General features: G+C 41.2%; 1 protein-coding gene across 7 annotated transcripts in view; it reads left to right on the top strand.

Moving 5' to 3' along the window:
• The window catches only part of LOC139562318 (ubiquitin carboxyl-terminal hydrolase 54-like), a 101,137-nt gene that overhangs the window by 20,477 nt on the left and 63,406 nt on the right, over nucleotides 1-17,254 (top strand). The window contains exon 1 of one of the 7 annotated variants that reach the window (XM_071379919.1): nucleotides 7,335-7,501. The exons of the other annotated variants lie outside the window; for them this stretch is intronic. The gene's annotated coding sequence lies outside the window, so the exon portion shown is untranslated. Of the gene's footprint in view, nucleotides 1-7,334; nucleotides 7,502-17,254 lie in introns of those variants that run through there. 7 annotated transcript variants of the gene reach the window in all.

The raw sequence follows: 17,254 nt of genomic DNA, 5'->3' as shown, positions 1-17,254 counted from the left end.
AAACAGTACCAGGAAACCTCTTTGAATGATAAGGTACCTATTAGAAGGGCAAGGCTTTTACTTAATAGGTGTGTTGTCTAACCAATAGCCTCAGGGTGGTATGACTGAGAACAGCCCCAGGGTGTGTGTGTGTTTAGGTACCATCATATGACACTGTGAGTAAACAGTATCTCAGTCAAGGTGGCTGACTAAGCGCTAGGTCGGATGATGTCATTCAGGAAGTGGAGTCAGTGGACACAGTGAAATAAGGTACTGTACTGTAGGTCTACTGTACCATATGGCCTGTCACAGAGTCATATGACACATATCTCAATTACTCGTCTTTGTTTGGAACGCTTGAGAGAATTAATAATTTTGAATGTCCCTGTTATGCTCAAGTATTAGATTATTATGACACAAAAGGTTATGTATTTTTTTTATTACATAGAGGCATATGAACCTTTAAAGTATGATATATTAACTGGAACAAACTTATACAGCATAAAAACAATCTTACTCTGTCTCTCTCTCCCAGAAACATACACATACACACGCACACAAACACATATTTGTCGAAAAAGCTAAACAAAACCCTTATTAATTGGTCTGGATGTGGACCCCCTCTTTGTTAGCTGGCTGAGTGAGGGCCTTTGGAGAAGAGGAAAGTCATGTTTGAGCAGAACGCCGGTGCATTGTTACGGGGCTAATGCTTTGTTTTCAAATAACAGCTTTTGTCTTCTGAATGAATGGCCTATTGTGAGAAAGTGTTCTAATTCCCGAATCAAAGCTTGACACAACTTGCAGATTGAGTCCCTTTTTATTTTTTTATTGAAGTAATCAATGTCTTTTCTTGGAGTAGGGGCATCTTCTCTGTAACAGTTCTTCTAGGACACCCAGTAGCGTTCACGTGGTACACTTTGTTTTCTAGGTTGTGTTTGGGATATTCTCTGGGCTTTATTTCATTAGTGTGCAGATTACAGGCTGTGCTGCAGCTTTCAAAGGTGTTTATTTGATCCTAGTGATGGATGCAGATGAAGAGTTGGAGCAGGCACCTGTTGCACTGCAAATTAGCTGGAAAGGGATCAAAAAATGGACCAATCCTCTCAAAGTACAAGCTCCCAACCAAGGAGGAAAGCTTAGAACAGAGCCCAATAGGCCTTTTCTTGATGATCACGTTGAGTCACACAATTATGGTATTTCTATCATATTGTTGTGTTTTTCTCAGAGAACTGTATTAAAAAGTGACACACAAAGTAGCCTAACGTGACTTATTATGGATCAGATTGTGTTGTGCTCCATGCTAACACGGACTTCCTTAGATTAACTCCCATGTGTTTTCTTATTAGGGTTTGAATGATTTTGTCCTCCTTTCACACCACAGCTACAGCTTTCTATAGTATGTGGTGCTATGGAATTGTAGCAGGGAGTGTGTAGGCAGTCAAACACAGTATTTGTTGACTTAACACGATTACTGCCTTTAACAATGTGTTTATCTAAGCTTCTCCTAATGTGAAGTTCCACAAATGTCCCTTGCGATAAGCACTACCTCATGTGTTGTATGGTGGTGCGTGGAACTTTTCTCCCTGTATTAAAAAGTTTTATTTCCCCCACAATCCCACCCTGCCCTATCATTTTACAAGTAAAGCCTCACACCCTGAGGGTTCACACAACTATTCATCCGCCAATATAAAGTTTAACGTTGGCCGGTCTCTCCTCCCTTCCTTCCTCAGTGGAATTTATGGAAAATCATCCACCTATTTAGTCATGTACAGTTTCGTGTGAAAACTGTTTCCAGTCATGTTGTGTGAATCAACTCACGCTTTTATGACAGGCTCGTCTCAGAGTTCAAAGTCGCGTTATGGTCTCTCTCTGGATTGGACATTTGCCACCTTTGAAAACAACCACTGTTGGATTAAAAATATCACAGCTTGGCTGTGTGCCACTAACACCATAACACAGTCACAAAGCTTGATCAGCGTTAAAGGCCCAGTGCAGTCAAAACTTGATTTCCTGTGTTTTATATATATTTCCAAACTAAGAGGTTGGAATAATAGTTTGAAATTGTGAAAATTGTGATAGTACATTTTTAGTGTAAGAGTTGTTTGACAAGAACACCTGACATTTCAGCCTGTTTTGGTGGAATGGAGTTTTTGACTACCTGGTGACATCACCAGACGTTAAATTAGTTAAACCATTACAGTATAAACCCTGTCTGGGTGGGGTTCTACTAAACTATATGGAATTGCTTTAAGAAGGTCATACCAAGGATCATTTTGCTACTGGATTTAGAATTTTAAGACCCGTTGAACTATATATATTTTTTTAATTTGGCCTTACTGCTATTAGCCTATACAAACACATTGAATAACAGATTCACTACATGGAACAACAGATACAAATCTCAAGGAAAAGATATAAGAAAGATTAGGGAACACTTTTTTTTTTTTTTACATGTATTTAAACCCTTTATTTTTGGAACTAAACAGTCTCCATATATACAGTTGAAGTCAGAAGTTTACATACACCTTAGCCAAATATATTTAAACACAGCTTTTCACAATTCCTAACATTTAATCCAAGTAAAAATTCCCTGTCTTAGGTCAGTTAAGATCACCACTTTATTTTAAGAATGTGAAATGTCAGAATAATAGTAAAGAGAATGATTTATTTCAGCTTTTATTTCTTTCATCACATTCCCAGTGGGTCAGAAGTTTACATACACTCAATTAGAATTTGGTAGCATTGCCTTTAAATTGTTTAACTTGGGTCAAACGTTTCGGGTAACCTTCCACAAGCTTCCCACAATAAGTTGGGTGAATTTTGACCCATTCCTCCTGACAGAGCTGGTTTAACTGTGTCAGGTTTGTAGGCCTCCTTGCTCGCACACACTTTTTTTCTTTAGGAATGTATTGAAGTAAAAGTAAAAGTTGTACAAAGTATAAATAGTAAAGTAAAGTACAGATACTCCAAAAAACGACTTAAGTAGTACTTTCAAGCATTGTTACTTTACACCACCGCGTGAGAGTCTCACCTTTCCAGACGAGTAGTCCAAACTATTCGGACGCTACAGACAGAAGTTGGCAGATCGGCTGTACCAACTTCAGACGAGTCCCAAGACGCTTGTGGGGGCCGTAGAGCAAAACGGAGAACCCTATCATATTCGTGAGAGTCTCATCTTTCCATAGAGGGGTCATAACCGTTCAGACCCTACAGACGGTTTTGTGAGAAGACCGATTTTCATGATGTCTGGAAAAAAACACTCTAGCGCTGTCACCTTTGACCGCAGATGCGGAAGTGCGACATCGGTGGATGTGGTGGATTGAGACACATCTAATGCAAAAGAAAACTATAACTCTTACTTGAGAAATTGCTCTTTGCGAAGAAGCTATTTTTGTTTATTTTGCATCATGTTAATTAAAAACAATCACAGTAAGGTACTTAATTGTTAGCCAGAAAGTATTTGATATTAGGATAAACCGGCTGCATTGAACCTTTTAATGAAGGACTCTGAACAGAGAAACTGTGGCGTTATTCATTTATAATGAACACCACCTCATTCTATTTGTATCGAGGTGTACTCGTACAGATGTAGGATCTTAATTTCGTCACCCAGTTGCAGGAGAACTTTTAAGTTTTAATTTCCACTTTGAAATTTCAGACTTAATTTTCCCTTACTTAAACATGTATCCACCCCTACAAAAATATCCATTAATTATAACCTACATAATAATTCACATTCATGTTGTGTTGCTGCAGGATTCTTTTCCTGCTGTAGCAAACTGGCTCAAATTTAAGAAGTTCCCGGACTGGCAGAGCTCCTGATTATAGGGTAACATAGCCCTGTTAATCATATGGGTGGAGGAGGACTATGTGGCTCATAGCTGCGTAGCCTTCAGACTGGGTGTAAACATTCCTTGAGAATGAAAATGGCTGTGTGTTAGAAATGTGGTGTGGTAGCTGTTGCGCACTCAATAGCGTAAACTGCTTGGGTAATTCCCATTGTCAAGAGTAGCACAAGAGCTGAAATACTACCCTCTGGGCACAGACGTCAGTTCAACGTCTAGTTTTGATTTACATTTGGTTGAGTTTTCAACTAACGTAAATGATATGTGAAATCAACAAAACATTTCACCATGTCATTGGATTTAGGTTAAAATACTTTTTGCAAATCCAATCAGTTTCCCACGTTGTTTCAATGTCATTTTTTGGGTTGAAATGATGTAGAAACAATGTTGATTCAACCCGTTTTTGCCCAGTGGGTAATTTGTCTCTTACCTTTGATATTTACACAAGTTTTTAGACAAGTTTTTATATACTTTTTTGTTGTTGTTGTATTTTATCGCCTTTTTCTCCCTATTTCAATTTTGTCTCATCGCTGCAACTCCCCTAACGGTCTTGGGAGAGGCGAAGGTCGAGTCATGTGAAACATGACCCGCCAAACCGCCCTCCTTAAAACCTCTCTAGGGTACGTGAGACGTTAGCGTCCCACCTCTTCAACAGCCAGTGAAAGTGCAGGGCGCCAAATTCAAAACAACAGAAATCCCATAATTAAAATTCCTCAAACATACATGTATTTTACACCATTTTAAAGATACACTTGTTGTAAATCCAGCCACAGTGTCCGATTTCAAAAAAGCTTTACGACGAAAGCAAACCAAACGATTATGTTAGGTGAGTGCCTATTCACAGAATAACACAGCCATTTGTCCAGCCAAAGAGAGGATTCACAAAAAGCAGAAATATAGATAAAATTAATCACTAACCTTTGATGATCTTCATCAGATGACACTCATAGTACTTCATGTTACACAATACATGTATGTTTTGTTCGGTAAAGTTCATATTTATATCCAAAAATCTGAGTTTACTTTGGCGCCTTACGTTCAGAAGTAACAAAACATCCTTTAATTTTGCAGAGAGCCACATCAATTTACAGGAATACTCATAATACACATTGCTAAAAGATACAACTGTTATGCATGGAATTTTAGATGCACTTCTCCTTAATGCAACCGCTGTGTCAGATTTCAAAAAAGCTTTACCGAAAAAAGCAAACCATGCAATAATCTGAGTCGGCGCCCAGAGCCCAATCAAGACACAAATATATGCAGTCAACAAAAGTCAGAAGTAACAATATAAACATTCACTTACCTTTGATGATCTTCATCAGAATGCACTCCCAGGAATCTCAGTTCCACAATAAATGTTCGTTTTGTTCGATAATGTCCATCATTTATGTCCAAATTCCTCCTTGTTCTAGCGTTCAGTACACTTTCCAAACTCACGACGCGCGGGCAGGTCCAGAAGAAAGTACGGACGAAAAGTAAAAAAAGTTATATTACAGTCTGTAAAAAGATGACAAACGAAGTATTGAATCAATCTTTAGGATGTTTTTAACATAATTCTTCAATAATGTTCCAACCAGAGTATTCCTGTGTCTTCAGAATTGCGATGGAACAGAGCTTGCTCTCACGTGAACGCGCATGGTCAGAGCATGTTCAGGTCATGGCAGACCTGACTCATTCCTCTCTCCTTCGGGCCCACTAAACAGTAGAGGCATCAGACAAAGTTCTAACGACTGTTGACATCTAGTGGAAGCTTTAGGAAGTGCAACATTGACAATATCCCACTGTATCTTCAATAGGAGCTGAGTTGAAAATCGACCAACCTCAGATTTCTCATTTCCTGGTTGGATTTATTCTCAGGTTTTTGCCTGCCTGATGAGTTCTGTTATACTCACAGACATAATTCAAACAGTTTTAGAAACTTCAGAGTGTTTTCTATCCAAATCTACTAATAATATGCATATTCTAGCATTTATGGCTTTGTAGCAGGCCATTTACTCTGGGCATGCTTTTCATCCGGACGTGAAAATACTGCCCCCTACCCCAAAGAAGTTAACACCCACCCGCTTAACCGGGAAGCCAGCTGCACCAATGTGTCGCAGGAAACACAATTCAACTCACAACCGCCACAAGCAACCGCCACAAGCAGTTGCTAGAACCCCGGCCAAACCCTCCCCTAACCCAGACGACGCCGGGCCAATTGTGCGCCGCCCTATGGGACTCCCGGTCGCGACCGGTTGTGACAGTGACACCTCAAGCACTGCGATGCAGTGCCTTAGACCGCTGCGCCACTCGGGAGGCCATTTAGACAAGTTTTTTTTTCTAGTTGGCTGCAACCCCAAGGCATGCATAACACCCTCAATGCTGATTGCTGAAATACCTGTTCTAATATAGGGGCCAATTAGTTGCCATCTATTGATTTTGACATGTGATGGTTCTAATCATTACAGAAGTCAATAGCGTACCCTCCATACCCTCTACTGAATATACAGTAGGTCTGTGGCTGGTTAATGTCACCATCCAGACAAATTCAAAATGGGTATGGTGAAGCTCATAATATTTGAGTGCTCACCCAGGTCCTACAGAGGGTAGTGCGTACGGCCCAGTACATCACTGGGGCCAAGCTTCCTGCCATCCAGGACCTCTATACCAGGCCGTGTCAGAAGAAGGCCCTAAAAATTGTCAAAGACTCCAGCCACCCTAGTTATAGACTGTTCTCTCTGCTACCGCACGGCAAGCTGTAGCGGAGCACCAAGTCTAGGTCCAAGAGGCTTCTAAATAGCTTCTACCCCCCCAAGCCATAAGACTCCTGAACATCTAATCAAATGGCTACCCAGAATATTTGCATTGCACCCCCTCTTTTACACCGCTGCTCCTCTCTGTTATTATCTATGCATAGTCACTTTAATAATTCTACCTACATGTACATATTACCTCGACTAACCGGGCCCCCACACATTGACTCTGTACCGGTACCCCCTCTATATAGTCTCGCTATTGTTATTTTACTGCTGCTCTTTAATTACTTTTTCCTTTTATTTCTTATTCGTATTTTTTAAACTGCATTGTTGGTTAGGGGCTTGTAAGTAAGCATTTCACTGTAAGGTCTACTACACTTGTTGTATTCTGCGCATGTGACTAATAAAATGTCATTTGATTTGGAATATTTATTTTAGTTACTCTATTGCATGATTACTAATATTATTTCATGTCAAATTATTCTATAGCCTATTTCAAAGTCGATGAGGCTACATATAATTACAACTTCCTCCCACTATTAACATCGTATAGTCATTATTAAGCTACTCAGTATGACCATTATCACAGCAGAACACTGCTGAATTGAGTAATATTTTTTTCTGTACATAATGTTTCGCGCTACGGTCTGCGCGGTCGAGTACCATCAAACATGCAAAAAGTGTCGTCTCTGTTTCTCCAACGCCCCCTCCACTGTGATTTTATTTGGGAGACTGCCTGTGGTTGTTTCGGTTGGCAGGTAATGGCGCCACCCCTCCCCCCGCCCAGCCTCCAACCCAGCACAGTCTCACAGAGCACGTTATGAAGATTTCAATGCCTGCTGAAATTGGTATGCGGAATTTTTGGGAGTTTGAGAATCCTGCAGCTGAAGCGAAGGTTACTACCGTAGGCTATCCGGAAACATTTTCCCGAATGAAAAGGTAAGTTGTTCGTGCTACTATTTTAGAAGAATGTGTTTTGATCTGTTGTTTTGAAAATAAATTTAAATACATTGGGTTAAGATGTTGTTATTACACAGAACCGTTACTTTCGTACAACTTTACAGTCTTTATTTTGAGTTTTTAGGAATAATTATCAGAGGTTTGTCGATGTGGTTCCAACTAGAGGCAACGGAAACACTAAGTATAAGTTTTAGCCCTTGCGCATTGTCTGTGACTAACGGTATATAGAACTGTTGAACTGAGGCACGGGATGCTGCATTGCTCGGAATCTGTTCATTGTTCTCTGGGAGTCGAGTTGACTAACGAGATGCTTTAAACTTCACTCGCGAGAACGGTTTAACATAAATGTTATATGTATCCGTTCATGTATCCATCCTTGTTCACATTGGAATGTTGCACACCGCGAAATGTTACAATGTATCGGTGCGATTCATGTAACAACATAAACACCTAACGTTGAAAGTAGGTTATTCGAATGAATGAATGGGGACTTCCGGTAAACTACCCTACGTTTGATTGTGCTATTACACAGTTAGAACCCTGGTAATATGGTGAAATAGAGCGTTTATCTCCAAAATAAACTTTTACCTACGAAATAACAGAATAGCAGGCATGACTAAATTGAGTTCGCTATACGCTATATGTTTTGACGCACCTGCTCTTCAGGCTACTTGATTTATCTTTGGTGGTTGGAATGAGGACAATATATTTTGTTTGTTTTCATTAATTTAATTTGATATTATACTGTGTCCCCTGGCTAACAGCTATCTTTGCTACATTGTATAGTGTATTCACATGTAACCTTTGACATAAATGTGTGTGAATGAGAAATTGAAACTAATATTCTATTGTTCAATTAAAATTAGTGTATTAGATTGATAAGGGTTACATGGACCGTAGTTTAATCAAAATAGCCTTAGTCATTTTCCTCTTCATTATGTGATAATTATCATGTTGTGAATTAGTGTGATAATGAGTCATGATGATTCATATTTTGTTAGGCTATTGCTATACATCTTGACCAGTCATCTCTTCACAAATACTTGTTATAGAGACAGACAGATCCACTATCATTGGACTTTCACTTTAACATCAGAACATCAGTCAAATGAACTGATTTCACCATTACAAGACCGGTCTACTTCACACTGGGTTCACCTCCAGAACTAATGGACCGTGTTAATAGGCTTTGGTGCCCATGACAGGCCAGGACTCGCTGCACTCTGGCCCACCCACTGTTGTGGTGGGGTGATGGTCTGTGTGTCATTGTAGGAAAGTGGTGTATTGACATACTAATGGTGTGTACAACGTTCCTTTTGGTGAAACCATAGGCTAACTCTTCTTTCATAAGCTTTAAACTCATTCAACTCAACTCAACCAAATGTATAATCTGTCAGTGCAACTGTTGCATCAGGTGTCTGGATTATTGTCTGAGAATGATGGAAGGAATTTGGTTGACCCATAATGACATCACCAGGTCATGTCCTCTGAAAGGCTGGGTGTCCTCTGAAAGGCTTGTTGTTGCCATATTGCTCATATACACTAATTTCATATCAGAAGTGCTAATGGGGTTGGGGCTAGGGGTTGGTTTGGTATAAGAATTTGGCGTCTCTGGGGCAAGGCGTGTCTGTGGGTTTTGGCCGTTTTGTGTCGAAAGCAGTCAAGGCTCATTAACACATACAGCCAACATCACAGCATCTCTCTCTCTCCCTTTCTCTCTCTCTCTCTCTCTCTCTCTTTCTCTCTCTCTCTCTCTCTCTCTCTCTCTCTCTCTCTCTCTCTCTCTCTCTCTCTCTCTCTCTCTCTCTCTCTCTCTCTCTCTCTCTCTCTCTCTCTCTCTCTCTCTCTCTCTCATTCCCCACCCTTCTATTCCTCACCCAGTTTTCACCCCCATTTGATATATTGCTGGTCATTGAAGGACACAATATAGACCTACAATTTGTGACTGACATGGTTCATATGGGATTTCCCAAAGATTATTGTTATTGGTGGAGTTCTATAAGAACCTTTTATTGTATTGTGTAATAGCAATCATATCGGTCATGGTAACACAGGTTAGATTACTTCCACACAAAGTGTTTTTGCTTATTGGGATCCACTAGCAATGACAATTTTCTGTGCTGTAGGTCTGATGTTATTTATGTTTAGGCAGGCAGCAGAGCAGTATTTAATCCAAGCTAAAAGGCAGGGGCTAGCTGTAAACACAGAAGATGCCAATTTTTGACTTAGTTTATGTTATCCTCCGCTGCATTTTTATTTGCCCTATGCGGGTTCAGAAATGGCTCGGGGTTAGAAAAGCAAATGTAAAATAGTTACGACTGGGAATCTATCACTTAGGCCTATGAGCAAATAAACAATAAAAATAAAAAAAGAATAAAAAAACATGGTATTTACACATTCATCATCATTAAGCTCCCTTTGAAGTGTGGCTCCCAATGGAACAAGTGATGTCGGGCTGCCTTGGAAGTGTGCTTTAGTAACGTTACTGCCTCAGCTCTTGTGTTTGGGCTGTTTATTTTTTATTTATTTTTTTCACCTTTATTTAACCAGGTAGGCTAGTTGAGAACAAGTTCTCATTTGCAACTGCGACCTGGCCAAGATAAAGCATAGCAGTGTGAACAGACAACAACACAGAGTTACACATGGAGTAAACAATAAACAAGTCAATAACATGGTAGAAAAAAGAGAATCTATATACAATGTGTGCAAAAGGCATGAGGAGGTAGGCAATAAATCGAATAATTACAATTTAGCAGATTAACACTGGAGTGATAAATCATCAGATGATCATGTGCAAGTAGAGATACTGGTGTGCAAAAGAGCAGAAAAGTAAATAAATAAAAGCAGTATGGGGGTGAGGTAGGTAAATTGGGTGGGCTATATACCGATGGACTATGTACAGCTGCAGCGATCGGTTAGCTGCTCAGATAGCAGATGTTTAAAGTTGTTGAGGGAGATAAAAGTCTCCAACTTCAGATATTTTTGCAATTCGTTCCAGTCGCAGGCAGCAGAGAACTGGAAGGAAAGGCGGCCAAATGAGGTCTTGGCTTTAGGGATGATCAGTGAGATACACCTGCTGGAGCGCGTGCTACGGGTGGGTGTAGCCATCGTGACCAGTGAACTGAGATAAGGCGGCACTTTACCTAGCATAGCCTTGTAGATGACCTGGAGCCAGTGGGTCTGACGACGAACATGTAGCGAGGGCCAGCCGACTAGGGCATACAGGTCGCAGTGGTGGGTCGTATAAGGTGCTTTAGTAACAAAACGGATGGCACTGTGATAAACTGCATCCAGTTTGCTGAGTAGAAGCTATTTTGTAGATGACATCGCCGAAGTCGAGGATCGGTAGGATAGTCAGTTTTACTAGGGTAAGTTTGGCGGCGTGAGTGAAGGAGGCTTTGTTGCGAAATAGAAAGCCGACTCTAGATCTGATTTTGGATTGGAGATGTTTGATATGAGTCTGGAAGGAGAGTTTGCAGTCTAGCCAGACACCTAGGTACTTATAGATGTCCACATATTCTAGGTCGGAACCGTCCAGGGTGGTGATGCTAGTCGGGCGTGCGGGTGCAGGCAGCGAACGGTTGAAAAGCATGCATTTGGTTTTACTTGCGTTTAAGAGCAGTTGGAGGCCACGGAAGGAGTGTTGTATGGCATTGAAGCTCGTTTGGAGGTTAGATAGCACAGTGTCCAAGGAAGGGCCAGAAGTATACAGAATGGTGTCGTCTGCGTAGAGGTGGATCAGGGAATCGCCCGCAGCAAGAGCAACATCATTGATATATACAGAGAAAAGAGTCGGCCCGAGAATTGATGTGTTTCTGTTGACCTTACCACTCTTGTTTTATTGAGTTGATCCCAAGTTGTGTTGTCCCATCAAAATCAAATACAATTTTGTTGGTCGCATACACAGATTTGCAGATGTTAACGAAGGTGAAGCGAAATACTTGTGTTTCTAGTTCCAACAGTGCAGTAACACAAAAAATGTAAGAAATATCAGAACGAGAAATGTCCGAGTCTGGAATTTATACACTACATGGCCAAAAGTCTGTGGACACCCCTTTAAATTAATGGATTCGGCTATTTCAGCCGCACCCGTTGCTAACAGGTGTATAAAATTGAGCATACAGCCATGCAATTTCCATAAACAAACATTAGGAGTAGAATGGCGTGTACTGAAGAGCTCAGTGACTTTTAACGTGGCACCGTCATAGGATGCCACCTTTCCAACAAGTCAGTTTTTCAAATTTCTGCCCTGCTAGAGCAGACCTTGTCAACTGTAATTTATGAAGTGGAAACATCTAGGAGCAACAATGGCTCAGCCACAAAGTGGTAGGCCACACAAGCTTTTTTTAGTCGAGCAGTCTAAAGTATATATATGTATATATTTTTATGACACATGCGACACCTGTCTGATTCACACCTATCTCAGTGGACTAATCCATTGCGGAGGCCAGGGGGATGGCACACCAGTATCATCAGTAGTACATTTACTGTTAATTCCCATAATTTCTGATCTACAATGTTTGTTTGGTTAAGGTAATTTCTGTTAATGTGTTCAATATATTATTATTTCAGTATTTTATCGTTGTCATTGTCGGAGTGGACACATTGTTTGCAGACCACACAACCTAGGTTACACTTGTGAAGAACACGTTTTGGTTTATTTCAATGTTGCAAGTTTGCTAGCAGGAGCTTTAGGCCTGACCCAAGTTAATAGTGATACAATGTTTCAAGTTCCTTGCAGACAGGCCATGCGTAGCCAATGTGATTTATAGGATATTTATTTTTATCAGGATATTTTCTGCCTGCAGGCTGCAATGTTTTTATTTGTTGGCTTTATGTAGGCTATTTTTATATAGTTGGCATTGGAAGTTACTTTTAGAATTTTGATTAACCACATGATAATGATTTTGAGCTACAAAGGCATTATTATAAATGAAACTGTTCCATGAAAATGTGCATATAAAAATCATAACTGGCACTCAGATGGTAGAAATGGTAAGATAAATTGACACTCCAGATGGAAAAGGTTGTCAATCTGCGAAGGCCAGCAGCAGCGGGAGGAAGAGGGTCGGGAGCAGTTTTCTTTTTTTCCTGGTTAGGTTATCTTGATCTCTGGCTCCCTCGAGTCATTTGTGTGTCTTAATTATTTAGTCACAGTGTGCTTAAAGCATCAGACAAGCTCAGTAGCCTACATATAGTTGATTTTATTATAACACACATGGTGTAGGGAAAAAGACACGTTTAAAAATGTAGATGACTAGTTCAACAAAGATTTGTTTTAGTCGGGGACAGCACAGGTGTGTATAAACAGTATGGACAGTATATGAATAGAAAAGGTGTGTACAGCAGTAGTTATATAAGATGAGCCATGACTAGAATACAGTATATACTGTACATATAAAGTGGGTAATACAGTATGCAAACATTATTAAATTGACCAGTGTTCAATGCCTCTATGTACATAGGGCAGCAGTCTCTAAGGTGCAGGGTAGAGTATCGGGTCGGAACCGGCTAGTAACAGTGACTAAAGTTCAGGGCAGGGTACTGGGCGGAGGCATGTCTGTCGGCGCCATCTTGCTTCTATCCATCCACCCCCCTGCGATGCTGAGAGTTGAGTTCACATGGCTTCTTGGCCCGGGTTCAGGTGGCACTTTATCATACAGATGGTAAGATGAATAAGCAGGCCTGGGTGCCAGGACAAAGGGACATTGAGTGCTGGATGCCTGCGAGAGAGAGAGAGAAACATAGAGTAAGTGATAGTGCTACAAAGTGTGACCAATTTTGCTGTGCGACCAGGAGTTTTATTTTGGGAGCCTTGCGACTAGGAAAAAAATCTCCCAGATAATTATTGTTGTACTGATAAGGCTCCGCTGTACCGTTGATTCCGAGGTCCTTAGAAAAAAAAGCGAGTGCAGATTCGATAGCGTCTAAGGCTGCACCATTACTACTAACAGCTGAAACAGCTTGCTTTAGCACAACCAGGTCAAAAGATCTGGGCCCAGTTTCCCAAAAGCATCTTGTTCATCATTAGATCTTTCGTTGAAGCATCGTTAAATATCCGAGCTGTTTCCCAACACCATCGTTACTAAGGTTGCACAAAACGCTTGTTATTTACCAACTGCCTCAGACCACTCTAAGTGCATCGACAGATACGTTTTTCCCCCTACCGCGTCACTTTATACACAGAAGATCTCCACTAAACATAGAATCAAGATGTTTATATGTCTCTCTGTGACGCTATTGACTTCACAACGAAGTTGACTACAAATACAAAGTTGCACAATGTCTTTGCAATTGTTACAAACAAGCGAGGGATAAACATGAAAACTGAGATGATTGCATTAAAAGATAAATAGCCTACAGTATAGGCTACATAGGCCTATATCATTTTATAATATTGAAACCAATTTCATGTTCATTCGAGTTCTATTTTGCTAATTGTAGGCTATTGTAATTTTTGCCTCCATATATTTCACGATATGTAACAACAACAACAAATCTCGATTTAGTGCATTGTCATAGAATAAGCTTCCTCAATATTTGCAGCCATACGTGATATCATCTTTCTAGGAGCTGATCCATCATCAGTATTGTGGAAGTACCTCCTTTGTTTCGCTCCGCATATCCATTAGGGACGCAAAAAGACAATACAGACTCAAACTTGAATTGATGTTTGACAACTCAGATTCGCGTCACATGTGGCAAGGACTACAGACTATCACAGACTACAAAGGCAAATCCAACTGTGTGGTGCCAACCCAAGCCTTCCTCCCAGATGAGTTTAACACATTCTATGCTCGCTCCGAGGCAGACAATACTGAGCCATTCAGGCAGACTCTCACTGCTCCAGACGACCAGGTGCTTTCGCCGTCCGAGGCTGATGTGAAGAAAACTTTCAAAAGAGTGAATACTCGCCAAGCCGCCGACCCAGATGGCATCCCTGGCCACGTCCTCAGAGTGTGTGCTGACCAGCTGGCAGGCGTCTTCTCGGACAACTTCAACCTGTCCCTGTCTCAGGCTGTAGTCCCCACCTGCTTAAAGGAGACCACCATCGTCTCTGTGCCCAAGAAAGACAAGGTGACATGCCCAAATGGCTATCGCCCCGTCGCGCTCACCTCAATTATCGTGAAGTGGTTTAAGAGGCTGTTCATGGCCAACATCAAGGCCAGCATGCCAGGCACACTGGACTCACTCCAATTTGCCTACCGCTCAAACAGATCCACGGAAGATGCCATTTCCGTAGCTATTCACAAGGCTCAGAGCCCTGGGCCTGGACATCACCCTCTGCAACTGGATCCTGGACTTCCTGACGAGCAGACTACAGGCTGTGAGGATTGGCAACAACACCTCTTCCACACTGACTCTTAACACAGGGTCCCCCCAGGGATGTGTCCTCGGTCCTCTGCTGTACTCCCTGTTCACCCACGACTGCGTGGCTTTGCACAGCACCGACTCCATCATCAAGTTTGCTGACGAGACCACTGCATGATAACCAACAACGATGAGTCAGCCTATCGGGAGGAGGTAAGTGAACTGGCACTGTGGTGTCATGATAACAACCTCTCCCTCAACTTAAGCAAAACAAAGGAGTTGATTGTTGACTTCAGGAAGCAGAGGAGGGAACATGCCCCAATCCACATCAACAGGACTGCAATAGAGAGAGTCACAAGTTTTAAGTTCCTCAGCATCCACATCACGAGGACTTGTTTGTCACTTGTTAGCAAACGTTCTCTCTGGGTGGTGTTTTGAGGAATGCATGTTACATCTTTGGCTGTTGTAGCTAGCTAACAACCTGGCAGAATAAGAAGCCTACATTCAATGTAATACATGTGTCACGATCGTCATAGTGAGGAGACCAAGGCGCAGCGTGATGATAATACATCTTCTTTTTAATAACGAAGAAGACTGAACAAACTATACAAAATAACAACATGAACGTGAACGCTAAATGACATGAGTGCAGACATGCAACATCACATAGACAATAACCCACAAACCAAACTGGAAAATGGCAACCTAAATAGGATCCCCAATCAGAGACAACGATAAACAGCTGCCTCTGATTGGGAACCAATCTAGGCCACCATAGACCTACATATGCCTAGACTACACACACACACCTAGACATACAAAAACCCTAGACAATACAAAACAATCATATCCACCCTCGTCACACCCTAAAGTCAGGGCGTGACAACACGAGTTGAATCAAAACATGTTTTACACCCTAGTTCATGAGTTAATGCTTGGAGTCTTCACAGATCGTGTGACATAAAACACTAACTCTCTATCCTTGCATTAATGACATTTATGACAGTGTTATTTGTCATTATTAACAAATAAGAATTGAATTAAAACATTGAACTTAAGCCCTGTACTAATTATGGGTCTTGGTTATTGCTTAAAATACACTGTATGTGTAACTATGCCTACTTAACATGTCATGATGTTTCACTGTGAAAGAGCTGGGCACACATATCCAAAATAATGTAGGTCTATGCAGTTGCAAAATCGAATGCTTCTAACCAAAAGAGTAAACTATAGGCCTACTTTCATTAACGTATACTTGTTGGATGGATTGGATGCGCATTGGTGTCTAGCTGTAGGCGTGTTGTCTAGTGATATTGTCGACCATCAGCTGATCCAGGAAAGAAAACAAACATCTTTAGAAAAGAATAAAGGTAAATAAATGGTCTGCTACCTCTGGTCACGGATGGCAGGGAGAACCCCAGCACCCACGAGCACCTGAAAAACAAAGCATTGAGTGATCTAAAGAGCTGACTGACAGCAGCAAGCAATGATACATCAATGGATAAATGTAATGAGTTGGAATAAAGGATATTTTTTTATTAAACGACGCATGGCAAACAAATAGCAAAAATGAGGAAGTACAAATGAAAATCAATGTGTAAAGGAGCTCAGCTAAAGCTGAAATTCAGCACTACTGAGTGGACAGCGCCACCACATACTGTAGAAATAGATGAGTTAAACCATGACAGAGAGGTGGGGGTGTTCGTTTCATTGGAAGCTTTTATTGTCATATTTACCACGGCTTTTTAAACAAATATTAGAATGGTTAAATTTCATTATTTAGAGACCCCCCCCCCCCCCCCCCCAAGTTTGACTTTTGTTGCATTTAGGGGAGCTAGCTTCTCATTTAGAGGTGCTCACGTCTCATTCAGCTCCCCCTTAATTCGCTTCATGATTTTAGCTTTTTATAATAAGCTAGTGTCTTTACAGTGTTACATATTAGTTTTTTGCAACCAATAAATTTTTTATATTTAGAACCCTGGTGAGTGATCGAGTGAGAGATTCAAAGAGTGAGTGACTGAGGGAGTGAGTGAGAGAGACAGAAAGGCTGAAAGCCGGAGATGGAGCTCTGTGCCCAGTCTCAACCTCTCTCTCTGGCTGGCTTCAGCTCAGTTCATCTCCACTGATCTGGCCAGAGTGATTGCTGCCATACCCTCCGCTCACCCCTGCCCTGCTTTCCATCTCTCTCTCTCTCTCTCTCATCTCGCTCTCTTTCTCTCTCTCATCTCGCTCTCTTTCTCTCTCTCTCATCTCCTCTATTCTAGCTACATAGCAATGTCTCCTAGTTTTATCCTCTCAAACTCCTTTTCAGTCTCTTTCGATTTTTCATCTCTCTCACTGTCAGTTACTTGAAACTATTGAGTGTTCTCTTACTGCTTCCCACTGCTCTCCTCGCACTTTTCCTTTTCTCGGAAATATTGA

The sequence above is a fragment of the Salvelinus alpinus genome, chromosome 32 (assembly GCF_045679555.1).
Source record: "Salvelinus alpinus chromosome 32, SLU_Salpinus.1, whole genome shotgun sequence".
Classification (NCBI taxonomy): domain Eukaryota; kingdom Metazoa; phylum Chordata; class Actinopteri; order Salmoniformes; family Salmonidae; genus Salvelinus; species Salvelinus alpinus.
This window is presented reverse-complemented; position numbering and strand designations above follow the sequence as displayed.